Source organism: Periplaneta americana, chromosome 3, assembly GCF_040183065.1.
Source record: "Periplaneta americana isolate PAMFEO1 chromosome 3, P.americana_PAMFEO1_priV1, whole genome shotgun sequence".
In the NCBI taxonomy this organism is placed as follows: Eukaryota; Metazoa; Arthropoda; class Insecta; order Blattodea; family Blattidae; genus Periplaneta; species Periplaneta americana.
Genome location: NC_091119.1, coordinates 137,971,121 through 137,991,960, shown reverse-complemented (window position 1 = coordinate 137,991,960; position 20,840 = coordinate 137,971,121).

Below are 20,840 nucleotides of genomic sequence, written 5' to 3'. Positions count from 1 at the left end.
GAATGGATCCTTCGCCCTCCTCGGCTATAAAAGCCCACTCATCGCAGAGTGGGAAGTGAAGTGAATAAGAGAGGAACTGTCTCAAAATGATACGTGGGTGAAGATTAGGGAAACGGCCGGAAAACATTCTTGTCAAAAAAATAAGTGTACTTAGATGTGGGCAGATAATATATGACTGAGATCGTAAATTTGGCACCCACACGGCAGAGAATTGTGGGAATCGTCAAAATGTCCCATTTGCAACAGAAATGTGCGATACATTAAACTTGACCTAGAAGACTTTTTTTTAAGATCGAACTGCTATTATTAGGATAATAATCTTTAATCCAGGGTGAAACCATAGTTTAATCAGTTTAACCGGCGACTTCTCATTAAAGGGGATCGATTTTTTTTATTTTTATTTTAGTAGGTTATTTTACGACGCTTTATCAACAGCTTAGGTTATTTAGCGTCTGAATGAGATGAAGGTGATAACGCCGGTGAAATGAGTCCGGGGTCCAGCACCGAAAGTTACCCAGCATTTGCTCATCTTGGGTTGAGGGAAAACCCCGGGAAAAAACCTCAAGCAGGTAAGTTGCCCTGACCGGGAATCGAACCCGGGCCACCTAGTTTCGCGGCCAGACGCGCTGACCGTTACTCCACAGGTGTGGACAAGGGGATCGAGGTTCAATTCCAGAAAATGAGATTGAAGCTTAAGTTCCATTACATTTTTTTTTTTCAATTTTCTTTATCATTCTCGTTCCACCATTGCTCCAATTTTGTTATATTACCACCTTGTCTGTGAACAGTCTACATCAGTGATGTCAAAGCAAGCGCATTTTTCTGACCTTGACGTCGTGCGCGGTCAGCAAGCGCTAAGGCCGCTAACTATGAAAAGAGGAAGGGTTGTGTATAGGCACCGTGCATGCTCCTCTGGTGGCGACTGTTGTTACTAACTGCAGGACAGCAGCGATAGAGTTATGCTTGAAGCGTAAGAATGTACTTTAACGTCTCAGGTTAAATGATTAGAAATATGGATAATCCTAAAAAGCGGAAAGGTAACACAAATTACTGTGTTCTTGGGTGCAGTAATGCTTATAGGAATATTCATTTCAAAAACAGAAAACTGAAGCGGAACGACGTTAATTGTGGATCCAAGCGCAGACGAAAGTAAGTAGGCCTACACTGCTTGTAAATAATCATAGTATTATTATATATTAATGTAAAAATAGAATGTATATGTTATATTATGTTTATAAATAATCATTAAGTTAACAACGACAGGAATTTGTAATTTCAATTCCAATGCTGTATATGCTATTATATTTAAAAGTAAAAAAAAAACCATAGTACATAATTGCCGAGTTCTTTACATATATATATATATATATAATGTATAATATTAGAAACAATAATATATATTTATTTTTAAACGTATTCATATCGATATTTAATTCTTGACTTCAAGTGCTAATGGTTCACCTTGGGAACCAACACTCGCAATAAGAATTTGCAGTATTCATTTCAATAAGAATTTGCAGTATTCATTTTATTGGGACAGAGAGGACACTCCCAAAACTAACATACTGTTCCCAGTATTTTTCCAAAAGATTAAAGAAAAAGGTTGCCTCATCTCAACTAGCTTAGAAAAGGTATGAAAGAGACGCAAAAAGGAGAAGAAAAGATGAAAATTTGAGTATTATGGAAGGTGAATGCTCAACAAGTGTTATTTCGAAAAATGAAATACCCAGCCATACAGGCAGAAGTAAATGAAACCATTCTTAGTGATTTTGGTTTTTCTTTCACAATTGAATTGTCTATTCAAGTGTCTATTCCATTACGTCCCGAACTGAAGTCACATAAGAAATGTTATGGCAAGAGTTCAGGAACAGATGATATGTTTAATGAAATGCAAGGTTTCCAAGATTATTCTTCAAAAAGAGATGAGACAGAACTACCAGACTTAATGGGAGTGACATTTTGTGGTTTTGACTATATTGTTAAAATTGCTGCCAATTGAAACTCAATCATACAGTAAGATTAGTGAAGAAAATCGTCTACTCATATTTTCAAATTAAATTGAAAACTGAATTATCGTATTCTGCTATGAGGGTGATGTTCGGAGTTAATCGGACAACTATAATTATGATGTATTTTTACCACCACTTTATTGCTGTTGGTTACAGTAGTTTTGTGTTTTGGCCTAGCAGAAAAAGTATTCAGGAAACAATGCCCGCAATATTGCAAAGAAAGTACACTACTCAAAATGCAAAGTGACAACTGATTGTACTGAAGTTAAAGTGAAACGCCACGTAACGTGGATCAAATGGTGGCCTTCAAATCTAAATGCTACGGTGGCAGATCGAGTGACACATTCATAACAGCTGATTGCGGATTATTTACTCTATTAGAAAGTGGTGATGAAGTCAGGTTTTCCCGGAATAAAAACAAACCTCTCCGATAAAGGGATCATTGTTGTTACTTTACCGTATCTGCATGATAACATATTAACAGCTGAAGAAGTAGAAACTACTCGTTAAATAAAACATAACATAAAAAAGACTACTTCTAGAATCAAATCACATTAAAATACGTAATTTATAGAGACACTATACACATATAAATATTACACACGTCATGGCATCAAATGTAAGTGTATCAATATTTTCGTAATATGACTATTCCGCCTCATTCAATGGTCTGAAATCTGATTTAAATGCCAAACAACTACACTGATATTTCAGGAACTCTGTAGTTACATTTTTACACTCCTCTAAAAGTACTGAACTTTCCACTGCGTCTATTAAATACGTAAAAACTGGAGAATGCTGGGTTTGCAATGAAAGACCTGTCCTTGGTCAGAACACTATGAATGAACGAACCTATTGTTATTAATATTACAACTTTTTATCGGCAGAAAGCCGCATGTAATTTCTATATCACACATAACTAGTGAATGAATGCTAGCCTGTAGTTAATTAGGAATTGAGACACTGCGCGGCGCCACCAGTACGATTTCCAGACCCTTGCACGGTGCCTATATGAATAAGCAACCTGTTGGATTAAGAAAACAGTGGTGCACAAACTTCAAACGGAACGTGAAATTTTATGTTGTTATTTTTATATGGCTTCTTTCTGTTTTAATATTATCTATATTGTCTGTAAAACAAAAGTACTAACACTGATTTCTTAATACTAGACTTGTGTTTTAAATCTTAATAACATAATAGAGAGTTAAGAAGGAATATTCACTTAAATTCCATAGTAGTATAATCTTATACTGTATTAAGTGGATGAAACACATCATTCATAAAGAAAGTGATATTCCAAAGAAAGAGATTAAGTATGACATGATAAGTTGGAATTTATATTGATGGTATCTTTAGCCTTACAAACGTAATCAATAAACTAATCAAAACAATATTACAGTACAAAGCAAAGTTACCTAGGTACTGTATCTGTTTTAAGTGTAACTAATATTACATAACAAAACTCTTATCGCATTATGCTTTTAAGGTGATATTTGTGAGCAACTTCCTATCATCAGAATATTAAATTATTTTCTCGAAATGTGCTGAAGCTATAGAGCTGACATTTTTACAACACATGGGCACGTATCTTTTGCTTATGATGTAACAGTAGTTGCTTTGTTAATTCATTTCCTTACAAACAATTTCCATGCGAATATTTTCAAAATTTTCAATACACTATCTTCAGTAATACGTATATACGGTATATTAGATTTACGAAAACATTCTGTAAGGCTATTAAATAAATAGGCCTATACCTGAAAATTTCACTTTGCTATAAGAAAAGTTGAGAAAATATTTCTTTTGAATAAAAAAATCAAACTTGTGAAAAATGAGCATTAAAATTAAAACTTACATTCTTATAATGCACTTATACTTCTCAGGCAAATCTAAAAATTAACATGAATACAGTTTTAATAAGTTCTCTTCCTTTTATCTATTGAATCAGTGCTGACCATCCCTGAATATAGCTCGACCAAGCGGCATATACCACCTCTTTCGTCTGCCTCTTTCTCTTTCCGCTGTAAAGCGCTCAGGCTCTCCTGGGCTCTAAAGCGCGCGCTTGCTCCTGTGGGCATCAATTGACATGCCTGATCTACACAGTTGAAAACAAATGTTGTATTAACTTATAGTTATTGGAGGGAAGGCAAAGTCAATTTAGGTTCTGATCGGGTCGAAAACCCTTATTGAACTGATATTTGACTCTCGCTGTGAATTTCTGTGAAGCCCGAAGGGCCTAATTAGTCAAATCCACTCTGCTCATCTCCACGCTGGGACCTTCTGGGATTTTCTAAGATGCGAAAGAAAGAGCGGTGTGCTGAAAACAACGGGAATCTATCGCACATGTCTTTCTCAAGAAAAACTGCAAACATGGCATGATGAGTCTTTCCACGATAGATCGTAGACAGATCCAGGACGTAAGGATCGTATGTGGGAATCGAACGCACTACCGAACTACGGATCAGCTGGCAAACGCGCCTACTGAATGAACTATGCCGTTGGCTATCTATGTGGTGCCATCTGTCGATTCAACCGTATAGACTTAGGGGTCCGATGAGGTCACATGGGCCCGAAAGCATACTACTGTTCTCCAACCAGGAGATTAACCGTGAAAGGAATTTGCTTACTATTGCGTCATCTATTGGAGCGAAGTAGATAGATAATATTACCGCTATAACGTCAGTTTAAAAAAAACATGCGCTCTCCTACATATGTAATTTCCTGTATGGAGGGATTAAAAGACCAGGAAATTAACCGTGATCTAATTTTGTAACTAGGGTAGTATAAATATGTGTGTATCAGTGTTATCGTTTGTGCTTTGAGAGTTAGCCAGTGGAGATGCGTATACCCACGTGTGTGACCTTATGATATCTTATGACATCAACATTCATTCATAGCATTACCCCGCTGAGTCTCATTCCCCTGAGACTTTCTCCTGGTTGGAGTACAGTACGCCTCCTCAGACTAATACAATCAATCATATGATGCAATGTGTAGCCTATTCTCATCGAAGTTCTTTAATTTGCCGCATTGGGGTAGAAAGTTGCTAGATGTTTCGATGGGAATGGTGGGGGGGGGGAAGTGTTGCCAATCCGATAATATAATTTTAATAAGATATTATGAATAGGCCTACTCTTTATTTACAGACTTCGCCAACTTTATATACAAGTAGCAATCCTGAGTACGGTACTAAAATATCAGATATATCTGCTAAGCATTGATATGATAAAATATGTTACTTGTTAGTTCTATGAAGCTCTTCATACATTAAATTAAGTTATGAACCTTTGAATAATTAAACTATTTAGTTAACATACATGACCAGTTGATCTGTCTTCATCTTTGATTAAGGAAACAGCAGTACTTCAATCACCGTATCAGCTTTAAAATTACATCATTAAGGCAAGAGTCCATGAAAGACCTCTGATACTTAAGTAAAGAATCGCTCGAAAATTCAACCATATAAAAATTGTTTTTAACTTACGACAGATACTGTAGTCGCCTTGGTAGTTTAGTTGGCACAGTATTTGCTTACGATGACTGCGGGCCCGAGTTTGAATCTCGGTGATGGCGGAGTCGTTTTGTGGTGAACAGAGTCCTGATGTTTTTTCTCGGGGATCTCTCATTTCTTTTCTTTCTCACTCTCCATTTTGATATTCATTATCATTATTTCAGCAGCATTCGCTGAAAAGTGTGAGGTATACCTATAATGTACAGATCTCCGTGTACAAAACTTAGGCACCCATATGCCGTATGCCTTCGTATGAACAAAATTTTCTCTTCCCCATACGAATGCTATTACTTTCTCCAAACACACTACGCAACTTCTTGAGTTATCTCCTCTTTACATATGTTCCAAAATTTTTACGAGTAATTTCCTCCCAGCCAGCATTCGCAACCAGGAATAAAAATTTTCTTTTCGAAATTCACTAAAACACTACCTAGTAAATAACCGCTTTTATAAGCTGGGCGAGTACTTCACAAAAGATGTACAGTAATGGCAAAAAAACCGGACCAACCCTTGTAGCTGATTTCAGAGCCTTGTTCATTCCAGAGCACGATAGACTGGTAACTAAGACTTTAATGGTCCGAATCCTGCCTGGGAAGGAAACTTTTTTTTTTTTTTTTGTTCCTTATTCAAATTTATTCCCAATACTTTTCGATTGCTGGTAAAATTCATGTTCTGGGAATAATAAGTTAATTAAGTAGTAAAATGTCGCTGCAATCGAAAAGTGTTGGGAATAAATTTGAATAAGGAACAAAAAACGTTTCCTTCCCAGGCAGGATTCGAACCACGAAAGTCTTAGTTACCAGTCTATCGTGCTCTGAGTGAACAAGGCTCTGAAATCAGCTACAAGGGTTGGTCCGGTTTTTTTGCAACTACTGTACCAACTAATGACTAAATATTGCCATTCCTGGTTCAATACATTTTTGTTATTGAGAATTGAGTTCACATAGGTTTCCTTGAGACTTACTTATAAAATACTAATTTTACAACTAATGTCTAGTACCAAACCCTATTCATCATTAATAATATGTGTAATCTCTTATTAATTGGGTTGACTATTATATTGGTACGAGTTTTTTTTTAATTATTATTTATTTATTTACTTAGCTAAGAAAAACCTTTATGTACTTGTATATATTTTATTATTTTATATAATAATTGTTTAGTGTAAAACCATGGTTAATGTAAGGTTTCTATCGCTGTATAGGCCTATGTTTTGTTATTTCATATAATTGTTTTTTGTAAATCCACTCTTAATGTAATGATCCTATTAATGTTATTTAAATATTTCTATTTCAATTTTAATATCCACACACTCTATTGTGCAATGGAAAATAAATTACTAAATTAACTAAAAAATTGTAGGTTCCCATACGCCATATGGCCCCGTATCGCCCCCAAGATAACACTATCTATAATTCCCCCTTTAGGGGAGAGCATGGACTGCGACCGTCCTCGCACGTAGGCCGCTCGGGTGAGCCCATTGTACTAACCGGGATGGAATGGTGTGCATGTCCTAAGCCCCACCCCCCCGCGCGCCGCCGAACTCCCCTACAGCCCACATGATCCCTTTACCATTTCACGTAGGCCTCACCGCGGTCCTTGAACCCCGGTCCACGAATTACCAGGAGCTCGGTGGAGAGCCCACGGTGCATAGCGCTACCACCAACAACGGCTTATCACATCCACGGGGTCCAAGTTCGACGGTGGCCCGCATGCGACTCTACATCGTAGCAAGCCCGAAACCTAGGATGATGATGAAAGAGGGGACATGTAATCATGATGGCGAAATGAATCCGAGACCCAACGCCGAAAGTTACCAGGTAACTTTTCCCAACCAGGATTTGAACCCAGACCCGCTCGTTTCACGATCAGACGTGCTAAATCTTACTCCACAAGCGGTGGATCCAAGATAGCACTATTAATATATTATGATGTTGTGATGAACAAGACTGAGTCAACAGTAGGTATAATTGATAGTATTTTAACTCGTTAATGGTAATTGTTGACTCGTGATGAATTTATTTAATATCGTTGCTAGCAATCGCAGAATCCGCAGGTTACTAAAGATGGAGTGCCGTGCCTTGTTGTATAGAGAGAGAGAGTTTTAGTAATAAAATTTACGTACATTATATCAGTACCGGTAATTTACTGTAATTTCCTATATGTAAATGCACTGCACTGTCGCACTGACTGGCAGGCATAATATTGTATTGTGATATCGTATTTTTATGTTGTATGTACTGGAGAAGTGCTGTGAGACGATTGTTCATGTTGTGATGGTGAAGTATGGAACTGAAATTCTTAATAATTGCTTACGCGGCATATCTCCTTTTATATATTATAATATTATCTCAAGAGTAACAGTGTTACAGTTTGCAAAACTAACGGTAAGTGAAATTCGTTGATTTAAATCAATTTTACTGTATATTGCATATAGGCCTACTTTGGAAAATTATAGGTTATGATAGATGTAATTTCTAAAGGACTTTGTGTTGTCCTTGCAGATAGTTTGCTTAATTATCTATTTAGTAATCGTTTACTCAGCTTCATGGAGGCTTTTCTTTTTTATGTGTAGATATAACTTCAATTTTAATAATCTTCATAAACGTTTATTAATACACCAAACTGGTATTTCTTTACAACTGCGTTACCACGTTAAGTGTGAATGTATTTAAGTACTTGGCTTCTAGTGGAGTCACATGTTTCGAAAAAAAAAAAAAAGGAAAAATTGAGTGCCGACACCAATTTCGCACTGAAATAAAGGTGAAAAGTTGCTATGAAAGTGGTGGCTGACGGAGAGGTGCACGCAGGCGGAATAGCTCCGTCGAGGTGGAAGGGATAGACGGCAAGGAGGGGCAGCACAGACATCTCATTTCCGTGCGTTTCCTTACCGATCACAGAGACAGGGCGAGTTTTCATAAGGTGAATCAGTGATTGGTTAGGTTAGATTAGGCTTTGATATGCCTTGCATATACTCACATTTATCTAAGAATGTTACTATGCCACCCAAACCCTTCTCTCCCACACTATCCCATATGAGCAAATGCCGGGTAACTTTCGGTGCTGGACCCCGGACTCATTTCACCGGCATTCTCATTCAGACGCTAAATAACCAAAGATGTTGATAAAGCGTCGTAAAACAACCTACTAAAAAAAGTTCTAACAGGTAATTATCCACATATTTTTATTTGGTGATTTTCCTCAATATCTAAAGACAAATGATTGTGGAGTATCTGGTGTGGTTCATAATTATTGCATTTGAAATCCCTTGCTACTTAGTCACCACCACCACCACCTATTGCTACTACTAGCACGATCACTTTTATTACCATAACAATAACTACTACTACTACTTACAGTGTAGGCTTTCACGGCCGGAGTCTATAGATCTAGATTCATTTTCCGGGCTGAGAGGCCGTGGTCTATTGGTTGGTTTTATACCAGACGTTTCGTCTGCAACTGCGGCAGACATCTTCAGTGGAGTGGTATCCGAGGTCGCAAGACTCTTCTCGGCGTACCTGAGGCAACTGAAGATGTCTGCCGCAGTTGCAGACGAAACGTCTGGTATAAAACCAACCAATAGACCACGGCCTCTCAGCCCGGAAAATGAATCTAGATCTTCTACTACTACTACTACTACTACTACTACTACTACTACTATCGCCACTACTACCACTTACTATTACAAATTGCTACTACCACGACCACTTTTACTACCACCATGACTAATACTGCTACTGCTACTACTTCTACTCTCTTCCCTAATACCGCCACTTTTACTACTTAATATTGCTGCTGCTACTACAAGCATTTTTTACTTTTACCATTATTGCTACCACTACAACTACAACCATTACTATTACTTACCACTACCATTACTACCATATTGACTACTGCCACTAGTACTGCTACGAGTATCATATTCACTACCATTAGAACTACTACTATTATTACCACATATTGCTACTAAAACCACATGCATTTTACTATCACCATTACCATTACTACTTGAAGCTGTTAAATAATACAATTAGGTAATACAGTATCTGTGTGGTAATGAAATTAAGGTACTGTCGCTTGTGAGTACCATTTGTACACAAGAGCAAAATCATTTGGATACAGATATGATAAAATTATTTATTACAGTGAAATATTTTTATAAATTTAAGTGCACTGATATCTCTTAAAAATACGGTTAAGATTTAAAGCCAGATATAAGTATCTTGCAAAATACAATTAACAACTGAAATAGAGGAGAGATCTGACTTAGTCTGAGGCATTAGATGCGGTCAAAAATGTGAGTATTAGATCAATTAGTGTAACTGAAGTGGAACGGTGAATAATATAGAGGAACAAGAAATGAAGTGTTAATAGAAGATGAATAGAGTAAATTAGAGAGAAGAAAAGCAATATGGTAGTGAGACTAATAAGAGTAGGAGATAGTATGTAACCGTAAAAGTTATCCAATAAAGTGAAAAAGTGATAAGTGAATCGAACAAGAAATAGCAAGGAGGTATCACAAACATTAGAACATTGCAATAATAATTGAGACAAATAATATAATAAGATAAAGTAGATGAGATAGTAGAAATATTAGTGAATACTAGTCAGAGATAAAAAGGTTTTTAACGATAAACATAAAAGTAGGGATAACAGTAATGAAAAATGACAATGATAGTAGTAGAGATGGAGGAGTAGATGTAGACGCGAATGTTTCTAGATAAGAGTAAGGTAGCAGTATTGCATAGCATTCGGGAATTATATTGAGGGAAGATAAAGAAGGTTAAGAGTTGTAAATACTGTACATAAGAAAGGATGGAGGAAGAAATAGACAGAAGCAGGGTTAAACTTTAGATAATTGGAAGATTTGGGGAGATATAGATGATAAGAGAAATATAAAGGATTTATGATGTAATGTAAGGAAGATAGTGGTGGACCGTATGCAGAAATGTGAGGGAAACCACTACCTTAAAGCTGTATGATGATAATAAATATGAAATATGAAATTAACAACTCTCACATTCAAGCAGCATCACATCTTGCTCCTCCTCTTCCTGGTCGTCGTCGTCGTCGTCGTCGTCATCATCATCATCATAGCTGTCTTTCTTCTTTTCTGCCTTCTGGTTTTCTTTTTTAGTTCTCCTGTTTTCTTCTACCCTTCTCACTTCTTGTCATTCTGCTTTTTTTTTTCTCCACTTGCTCTGCTTTAAGTTATCATTATTAGCTTTGTTTCCTACTGGTTTTTATTAACTGTCTTTTCTTGTTGTATTTTTTCCTTTTACCATTCTTCTAATTGATTTTTTTTCATTATCCTTCTTTGAGATTTTTTTTTGTCTTTAAACTAAGTCTCTCCCTATTATTTTCCTTCGTTTGCTTCTTCTCATTTATCTTTCCCTACTAGTTCTATTCTTACTCCTCTTCTCCTGAAGCGTTGAACTCTTGCCTGTTCGGCTTCTGATACTTGATTAATCCATCTTATCATTGGGTATGTAACTTACAACAGTCAACTTGTAAATCACTAGGTGTGGTCCGTTTAATATAACCGAACCAGTTACTTCTGTATAATTCAATAGAGCAATTTAGACTGTACGTCGCTAATTAACATGATCTTCTCAACTGTGCTGAAGGGAATCGGCCTAAGAGGTAACAAGTCCTTACAAGAAACCCAGTTATAGTGAAACATTGTGTGTGGGACTAGTACACTGTTCACGTAAAAATTTGCGATAACTGGCAATACTATTACTATTAATAGTACTTCTACTACTACTAATTATTTAATCATTTAATTAATTAATTTACCCCAATTTCTGTACAGATATTGCACGCAATTATAGGCTAAGAGATTTCTTCATCTCTTGTCACTTTTTGACTACCGCTACTGCTGTTCCCTCGGATTAGGATTAGGTGTGCGTTCATTGCCTTGAATTTGTCTCGCAGTGTTATAAATGGTGGTTTTGACCTTTGTGATCATATGACATGCAAGTCTGTTATTTGTGAATGAGTGCTGTGGTTTCATGGTGGTAATAGTTGGAAGAAATTGGCTATAGATCCAAATTCTTGAAGGTTGATTATAAGAATAATAATAGATTGACTGTCTTGAATTTTTAAGACAAATACAAACTACTGAACCATTTATACCCAAAGCAACACTTTTTTAAAGTCGAATTTGCTATAGAAAAGCTGAAAAATCACCATTATAAGCTTGTACTTGCTATTTGGGAAAAGGTAATTGTACCAGAACAATCCATAATATAATGTACTTATCGGGCCATTCCATGTCAAATCAACACAAAAAAGTGGACTTTTCAACCCGACCACCTCAGAGTTTCATTAAATTTGGTGGGATGGTAAAGAACCTTAAGTTAATTAATTATGTAAAATTTTAGCCCTCAGTAATGCACGATATCCATACAGCAATTCTGTCAATATGAGAAAAAATGTAAAAAAGTTGCATACTATGTCAACAAAAATAATTCATAACTTCTCTTCTAATTGAGGTAGAATCTTAACCTTAGGCTTATTTTAAAGCTAAGGAATCATACTTTTCAATAAAAATAGGTTTGCATCGAAGTATCGAATTCGTTATTGAATGGTCGCGTGAATCACATTTTAACATTGAATATCTAAAAATGCGGGGCACAAATTATTTCACGAAAAATATATGTTATAGAGGTAAGAGCATTCTCCCCTTGGCGTAAGTTTCATTTTGGGAACGTTTCAGGAATATCAGTAAAAAAAATATATATAAATGTCTTGGTTTGTAGTACTTAAACCCATCTTACACCAACACTGCATGCGTGCGAGTTTGTACTTGTCTGATTATTATCTGCGTCGTCGATCTGTCAGGCCGTCATGAGTGGCAGTTTATACAGTCTTCAATTTATACAAAACGTGCGATCTGTTTCAAGTGCAGTTTCGTTAGTTTTTTTAGTATGTGGTAGTTTTGTGCGATGTAATGGAGTCGCGTTTTAAGTTATATGTTTGCTGCAATCCCTTTGGGAAATCAGGGCATTGTAATTAGAGGAAAAATTTAAGAAGTGTGGATGCTTAATGTATTTCCTGATTTAAAACATGAACAAAAGGTGTGCGCTATGTGTCGCAAAGAAATAAAAAATATAATATGATGCTATTACGCAGTATTCTCAGAATGACTCTAGTAATGAAGAATACGTCGATTCTACAGCAAATGTAAGTTCATTAAATACAAGTCTTTTTGACCAAGGTGTGTTCCCTATTAAACAAAAAAGGCTACAACAAGAGAAATATAAGAGACAGAAATTTGAAAATATTGAAAAAGTTTTAAAAGATATTCGATATTAAAGACGCCGAGGAACCAGGACCTTCATCAATTCCTGATTCTGAAATTTTGTCTCAGTTGCAGGAAAATTTTCAAAATTCAGGTTAAAGTGAGAAAATCACCATTTTAACACTACTACCTAAAAGCTGGAGCGTAAATAATATATAAAAAAAGTTTCTTTCAGCTTCCGAATACATAATTCGGAAAGCCAAAGTCCTGGCAAAAGAAAAGGGAATTTTGTGTTCACCAAATCCGAAACCTGGAAAACACTTGCCCCTCGGCTGTTGCCGGTAAAGTTAAAGAATTCTGTTGTTCTGACGAGATTAGCAGAATGATGCCTGGTAAGAAATATTTGTTATGATTAAAGAATCAGGGAGTAAATCACATGAGCAGAAATGAATTATATGCAGCGTTTAAAAATTCTAACCCTGAAATGAAGGTAATATTCTCCAAATTTTCAGCTCTTAGACCAAGAAATTGTATTCTAGCTGGAGTTAGTGGGACTATACTGTCTGTGTTTGTGTACTCATCAGAATGTAAAACTCATGCCGGAAGCAATTTATTAAAGTTTCTGGTCTACGTGGATTTCTAGAAAATTTTTCTTTTTACCTTCCAACTTATCAACATTTCTTGGCTACTATGGTGTGCAATCCTCCTCATAAAAATTGCTTGTTCAGGAAATGTACAGAATGTCCTGAACCATTCAAAATAAGAGAGGGTTTAGAGAAATGTTTCGAATAAAACTTCAGTGAATCAGTGACCTACAAGCAGTGGATGACGACTGACTGATCAACGCTTGAGACCATAGTGAAACCCAAAGACAGATTTTTCGACTGTCTCTTGGAGAAACTTGGTGATTTACTGACTAACTCATTTGTATCACCTGAACAAAGTAAGTTTCTACGTGATATGAAATCATTTCTATAGTCATGCCAGCTTGTTGGGTTATGCGACTTCACTGAAAACTATTATTTCGTAACCCAAGATGAAATTCAGTCATACCACAGGACTAATGTGCATGCTTTCGTAATATATTATAACGAATCGTCATCCGATACAGTCTCTATTAAAAATCTGGTAATAATTTCACACTGCCCGAAACATGACACTACAGCTGTACAGCTGTCAAAAGAAAAAGTGGCCGCTCTCCTGAAACAAAGTTCCCTTCGGGTATCTTCGCTACAATTCGGAGACAGGCGATGTTACATGTTGTTGGCCCACGTTGCCTGATATCTACAGTTATAATTGAAGTATTCTGTGTGTTATTCGATAGCGTAATGGTAGCGTTCAGGCCTCTTAATCATGAGGTCCTGCGTTCGACTACAACCTCGTGCTTTTTATGTTCTTTTTTGTTCTGTTTTTGAGAGAGACAAACTATACATAAAGGCTCCTTTCTCTTTTACGATTATTTTAGTAATTAACATCAGGTTCATTAATATATTATGCCATGACTTTATCATTATGATATTGTGGCTGCAAATGGAAAGAAAAAAGATTTTATTCTCAATAAAAATATCTTTCGTGGCATAAACAAAACAAATTTACTGGCGTCGGCCTTAAAACATTCAAACAATTAAGCGTTCAAAAAACAAAACAAAAAGCCACAATTCAATATTTAATCTATCTTCCTCTTATCTCTATCATCTTGCAGTGGAGTGGGCATGGAATCGACTAGTTTTAGACACGATATTCCAGGCATTCTGAACATACATACATAAGTGTTCTGCCCATGGGCAGATCTTTCATTGCAAACCCAGCAATCTCCAATCTTTCCTATTTTCTACCTTTCTCTTAGTCTCAGCATATGATCCATATATCCTAATGTCGTCTATTATTCTTTTCAACCAGAGACCCAACCAATTCCTTTTTTCTCTTTCTAATCAGTTTCAGCATCATTCTTTCTTCACTCACTTTTTCAAACACAATTTTATTTCTTATTCTGTCTGTCCACTTCACACGCACCATTCTTCTCCGCATCCACATTTTAAATGCTTCAATTCGTTTCTCTTCATTTCGTCGTAATGTCCACGTTCCTTCCCCATACAATGCCACACTCCACACAAAGCACTTCACTAGTCTCTTCCTTATTTCTTTTTCCAGAGGTTCGCAGAAGATCCTTCTTCTTCTATTAAAAGCTTCCTTTGTTCATGTTTGCAGTTTTTCTTGGGAAGGATAGGCCTAAATGCGATAACATCCCGTTGCTTTCCGCACACCACTATCTCTTTCGCATTTTATTAAATTCCAGGGGGCCCAAGCGTGGAGATGAGGAGAGTGGATTTGATTAATTGGGCCCTCCGGACTTCACCAAAAGTCACGGCAAGGGTTAAATATTAATTCTATCAGGATGTTTGACCCGATCAGAGACTGGGAAATCTCAATTAGCCTTTGCCCCCCGCATCCTGGACTAGCTTTTACGAATCATCAGAAAATCTTAGACTGTGATTGGGCCAATTTTTCCGAAAATGTTTCCACACTTTTGCCCTCGTAGCTCAGCGGACGAACGTCGGAATTTAGATGTCAACGTCTCAGGTTCAATTCCTCGTTACTCCTTTTCATTTTATTGTGGTTCAAGATAGTATAATGTTATAATAGAAAAAGAAAAACTAATAGCAGTATTATGCAACTGGATGTTTTCAAACCTAATATTAAATTTATGTTATTTATATCGGTAAAGAACGATTACAATATAAATAACTTGAATATTATTTATACAGTATCACTAAAGAACGATAACACAATATAAATGATAAATATCGGTTTGTTTAATTAATATAAGATATTATATAATACGTATTTAATTATCTAAATAAAATAACCTATTTTACAAAGAAAGATGGTTATTTGTGTTATAATAATTACCTACATAAAATACAGATTATTTATATTGCGAAAGAACAATAACAATATAAATAACTTGAATATTATTTTATAATTCTAATGAAGGACAACAGAATATAAATGATAACTTGAATATTATTTATATCGCTAAAGAACGATAACAATATAAAAAACGTGAATATTATTCATATAGGAATTTCACAGATTTATTACAGATGTATTTGAGAAATTGTAGAAGAATAGTAATTAGTAACAGTGTCCTATTTATTCTTCTTGGAGCCAAATTTGTATTTTAAAAGTGTGGTTACTATGTTGAAGTGTATGTGTTGCAACGGATGCTTGATTTGTTATGTATGTGAGTCAGTTATGGGATGCTTGATGTCCTCGCAATGTCGTAATTCTAGTTTGATTGTGTTTGTGTGACTATTGTGTATTAATTTATGATGTATGGTACGGAAAGCTGCATATTTGTGTTATAGAAGTGTTGCGTATGTGTGTTGTTAATGTTTTTGTATGTTTCAAATTGATAACTGATATTTGTTTTGCAATCGCAATGCCTAATTTACGGATTGTTTATGTTTTGTTTACATCGCGTAAGCTAATTTAATTTTCTTTTCCATTTCTCTTTATGCTTATCTTTTTTGTGTATAAAACTATAGCCCTAGTTCATACATATGTAAAATAGGGCTAACCCCCATTGGAGATACAATAATAATAATTATTATTCATAACGTTATAAAGCGATAACAGAATACAAATGATGACTTGAATTTTATTCATATCTCTGAAGAACGATAACAAAATATAAATAACGTGATATCCATAAAGAACGATAACTGGATATAAATGATAATTTGAATGTCATTTACATCGCTAAAGAACGATTAAAAAATAAAATGAAAACTTGAAGAAGGCCCGAACCCACAACCTTTGAATAATTAAACAAGCACTCTACCGCTGGTCTACGAGGCGCAGATATGGAACGCTTTCATAGTTCCGGAACTGCTTGTACAAGCACATGCATCGTGTAACATCGCCGCCACCCGAAGTGGGCTTTGAAAATATTCGCTGTTCACGAGTGCGGCCACTTTTTTTTTTTTTGACAACTGTACATCTGTTTCAAAAATATCTTATGGAGTCATTAAAACAAACATCTGTAATTCACCACAAAAATTATGTATTTCTCTGATGGATTCTCTGCTCAGTATAAAAATAGAAAAACATTTCCTGAACCTCACATTACATGAAGAAGATTTTGGATTTCCAGCAGAATTGCATATTCTTGCATATGGCATGGCAAAAGAGCATTCAACGCTGTAAGTGGGACACTTAAAAATGTTTGCAGCTCATGCTAGTTTGCAGAGACCATCCGATAAACAAATAACTACACCTAGGGAATTGCACGACTGGACAAGGGATCATCTCCCAAACATTAATACCGTTTATGTGACTGAAGAGGAAAAAATGCTTGCTCCTTGATTTGCAAAATCCACCGCAGTGCCTGGAACACAAGTTTCATACAGTCCTGCTGTTTAGGATGGGTATTATACTTGCTAAGCAGTTTTAAAATGCAGCTGAAACAACGGAGCATCCTGTCTGGAAAGATGATCAGGCTATTTCATCTCAGCAATGAAAGGTATGCATTTCTTACAGAACTTCAGGTTTAACTAAATCCATGTGACAATAATTTATTTGAGATAATAATTAAAAAAATTCGAATTATGTACTACATGTTAAATTATATAGCGAAGTTCAAGAATATGATCAAATATAATTAAATACAACGAGTGTGTGGGACATAATTATCGCGACTTATATGGTTAGCTTACGCTTGCAGTGACGTAACAATTTTTACCTTTGTAACCTATGATGATTCCAAGTTGAAACTTATCAGTTCATTATATCACTAATTGAGGCGTACTATACATATTTTTTCCTTAAAATAGAACCCCCGCATTTTTAAATATGAATATATGAAAATTGTTTCACCATGTTTTTTTAGTGTAATTGAATATATGCAGAAAACAATATAAGCAATAAAAACTATCACGTATTAAGAATGTATCACTCAATTTTTGTAAATTTATCTGGAGTCGTTGTTGAGATATATAATTTTAATTGAAGCGGCGTGCTTACAAAAATATGATTTTTCTTCATGTTTGAAACACCACTGACAGAAACCGAAAAGCACAGGACATATGAAACTCGGCAGTTTTAGTTAGCGCGGCAGGTAAAACAAACCCTCAAATTTTGAAAGAAATCTGAGTCGGTCGGGTTGAGCGCCTTGTTGATTTGATATGAAATGACCCTATCTTTAAGAAGGAGGAAAAGACTAACTGTAGCAACTTTCGAGGAATATCACTTTTATTGACGTCGTACAAAATTTTGTCCAATATTCTTTTGAGAAGATTAACTCCATATGTAAATGAAATTATTGGGAATCATCAATGTGGTTTCAGGCGTAATAGATTGACTATTGATCAGATTTTTTCTGATCGACAAATATTGCAGAAAAATTTAATTGTAAGGGCACAGTATACCAGTTATTCATATTTCAGAGAGGCATATGGTTCAGTTAAAAGAAAAGTTTAATATAATAGTTTTTATCGAAGAAACTAGTTCGATTAATTAAAATATGTCTCAGTGAAACTTACAGCAAAGTCCGTATAGGCCAGTTTCTGTCTGATGCTTTTTCAATTGACTACAGGCTAAAGCAGGGAGAGGCACTATGATCTTTACTTTCTAACTTTGCTCTAGAATATGCCATTATGAAAATCCAGGAAAAAAGAGAGAGTTTGGAATTGAACGGATTACATTAGCTGCTTGTTTATGCGGATGACGTGCTAGGAGGAAAATTGTTAGTGAGTTCAAACGAGGATTCAGATATTGAAAATGCTGTAAATTTTGCAATTGAATGTTTAGTACCATATTGTTGTTAATGTTTATTTAATATGTGGTTCACATTACGCAACCAGTTATGTAATAGCAGTATCATTACCTAACTGGTTGCGTAATGAATGTGTTCACAACATTTTTATTAGTGATATAAAGTCCATATTGCATATTCAAAGTGGATAAAGAAATATCCCTTTTGAATTAGTGCACCTATTGATTAATGAATATCACGAATGCGTAAAATATAATTCATACAAACTTCGAAGGACGTGTTATAACTCACCAGAAAAGAAATCAGTTATCTTGTTGCTGTAGAGAAAGCTGGGCATGTAGAATGTGATAGACCCCAAGATATTAACACTTACGCTGGCAGACACAGCAATTCGCTACCAAGACAGCACTCCAATCCGCTATTACGGGATGCCATTTCACATACCAAATTAAATTATTAGCTACGCTTTTCTCATAGGGGCGTGTCCGAGCAGCTGATCGTTGTGGACGTTGGTATGAAACGATATTCCATTTGCACCAACTTTGTATCACAAAGTCGAACAGCTTAAGACCCGTAAATGCATATCGTTACCTGAGGGAAAGAAAAAGAAAAAGATTTTTATTTTCCATTTTCTATCGATTCAGATAAGGGTATCGGAACCTAATACAGACAAAATGTAGGTTGGACCCTGTTATTTAGTATCGTAAAAGCCATTTGATGAGGTCTTTGCGGTCGCAGGCGGGGGAAAGCTTGTATTGAGATGTTGAGTGCCTAATTGAAAATACAGACACTTCTGGTTATAAGTCGCCGATTACGAGGTGTGTTCACACTCGGGTCGACACACAGAAGCGGAAGAGTGTCCTAAATCTCTGATCGAGACGTGACATAATTGAGCTATTTCTAAATTCCTTCTCAGCTGCCTCCCTAAATGCCTTCGGGAAGTCTTAAACTGTGCAATAAATTCTTGTTGCTCTTTCTGAATTAAAAATTGTTTAGGAAAATATTTTCCTTTGGCTCTTTCCATTACCGCCAAAGAATAGACCAAAATACATTGTACAATCTATTCGGCTTCGATGTTGAATAAATTAACTTTGTCACATGGGCCAGTCCATGTCAAATCAACACAAAAAAGTGGACTTTTCAACCCGACCACCTCAGATTTTCATTAAATTTGGTGGGATGGTAAAGAATCTTGAGTTAATTAATTATGTAAAATTTTAGCCCTCAATAATGCACGATATCCATACAGCAATTCTGTCAATATGAGAAAAAACGTAAAAATGTCGCATACTACGTCAACAAAAATAATTCATAACTTCTCTTCTAATTGAGGTAGAATCTTAAACTTGGGCTTATTTTAAAGCTAAGGGATCATACGTTTCAATAAAAATAGGTTTGCATCAAAGTAATGGATTCTTTATTGAATGGTCACGTGAAACATATTTTAACATTGCATAGCTATAAATGCGGGTCATAAATTATTTCGTGAAAAATATATGTTATAGAGGTAAGAGTATTCTCCCCTTGGTGTAAGTTTCATTTTGGAAACGTTTCAGGAATATCAGTAAAAAATATATCAGTGTATTGGTTTGTAGCACTTAAACCCATCTTACACAACACTGCATGCGCGCGAGTTCGTACTTGTCTGATTATCTGCGTCGTCGATCTGTCAGGCCGTCATGAGTGGCAGTTTATACAGTCTACAATTTATACAAAACGTGCGATCTGTTTCAAGTGCAGTGTCGTTAGTTTTTGTAGTATATGATAGTTTTGTGCAATGTAATGGAGTCGCGTTTTAAGTTATAGGCCTATGTTTGCTGCAATCCCTTCGAGAAATCAGGGCATTGTAATTAGAGGAACAATTTAAAAAGTGTTATATCGTGGATACTTAATGTATTTCCTGATTTAAAACAAGAACAAAAGGTGTGCCCTATGTGTCGCAAAGAAAAAAAAATAATATGATGCTATTACGCAGAATCCTCAGAATGACTCTAATAATGAAGAATACGTCGATTCTACAGCAAATGTAAGTTAATTAAATACAAGTCTTTTTTACCAAAGTGTGTTCCTTATTAAACAAAAAAGGCTACAACAAGAGAAATATAAGAGACAGAAATTTGAAAATATTGTAAAAGATAAAGTCTTCGATATTGAAGACGCCGATCTGATTCTGAAATTTTGTCTCAGTTGCAGGAAAATTTTCAAAATTCAGGTAAATGTGAGAAAATCACCATTTTAACACTACTACCTAAAAGCTGGAGCGTAAATAATATAAAAAAGAGTTTCTTTCAGCTTTCG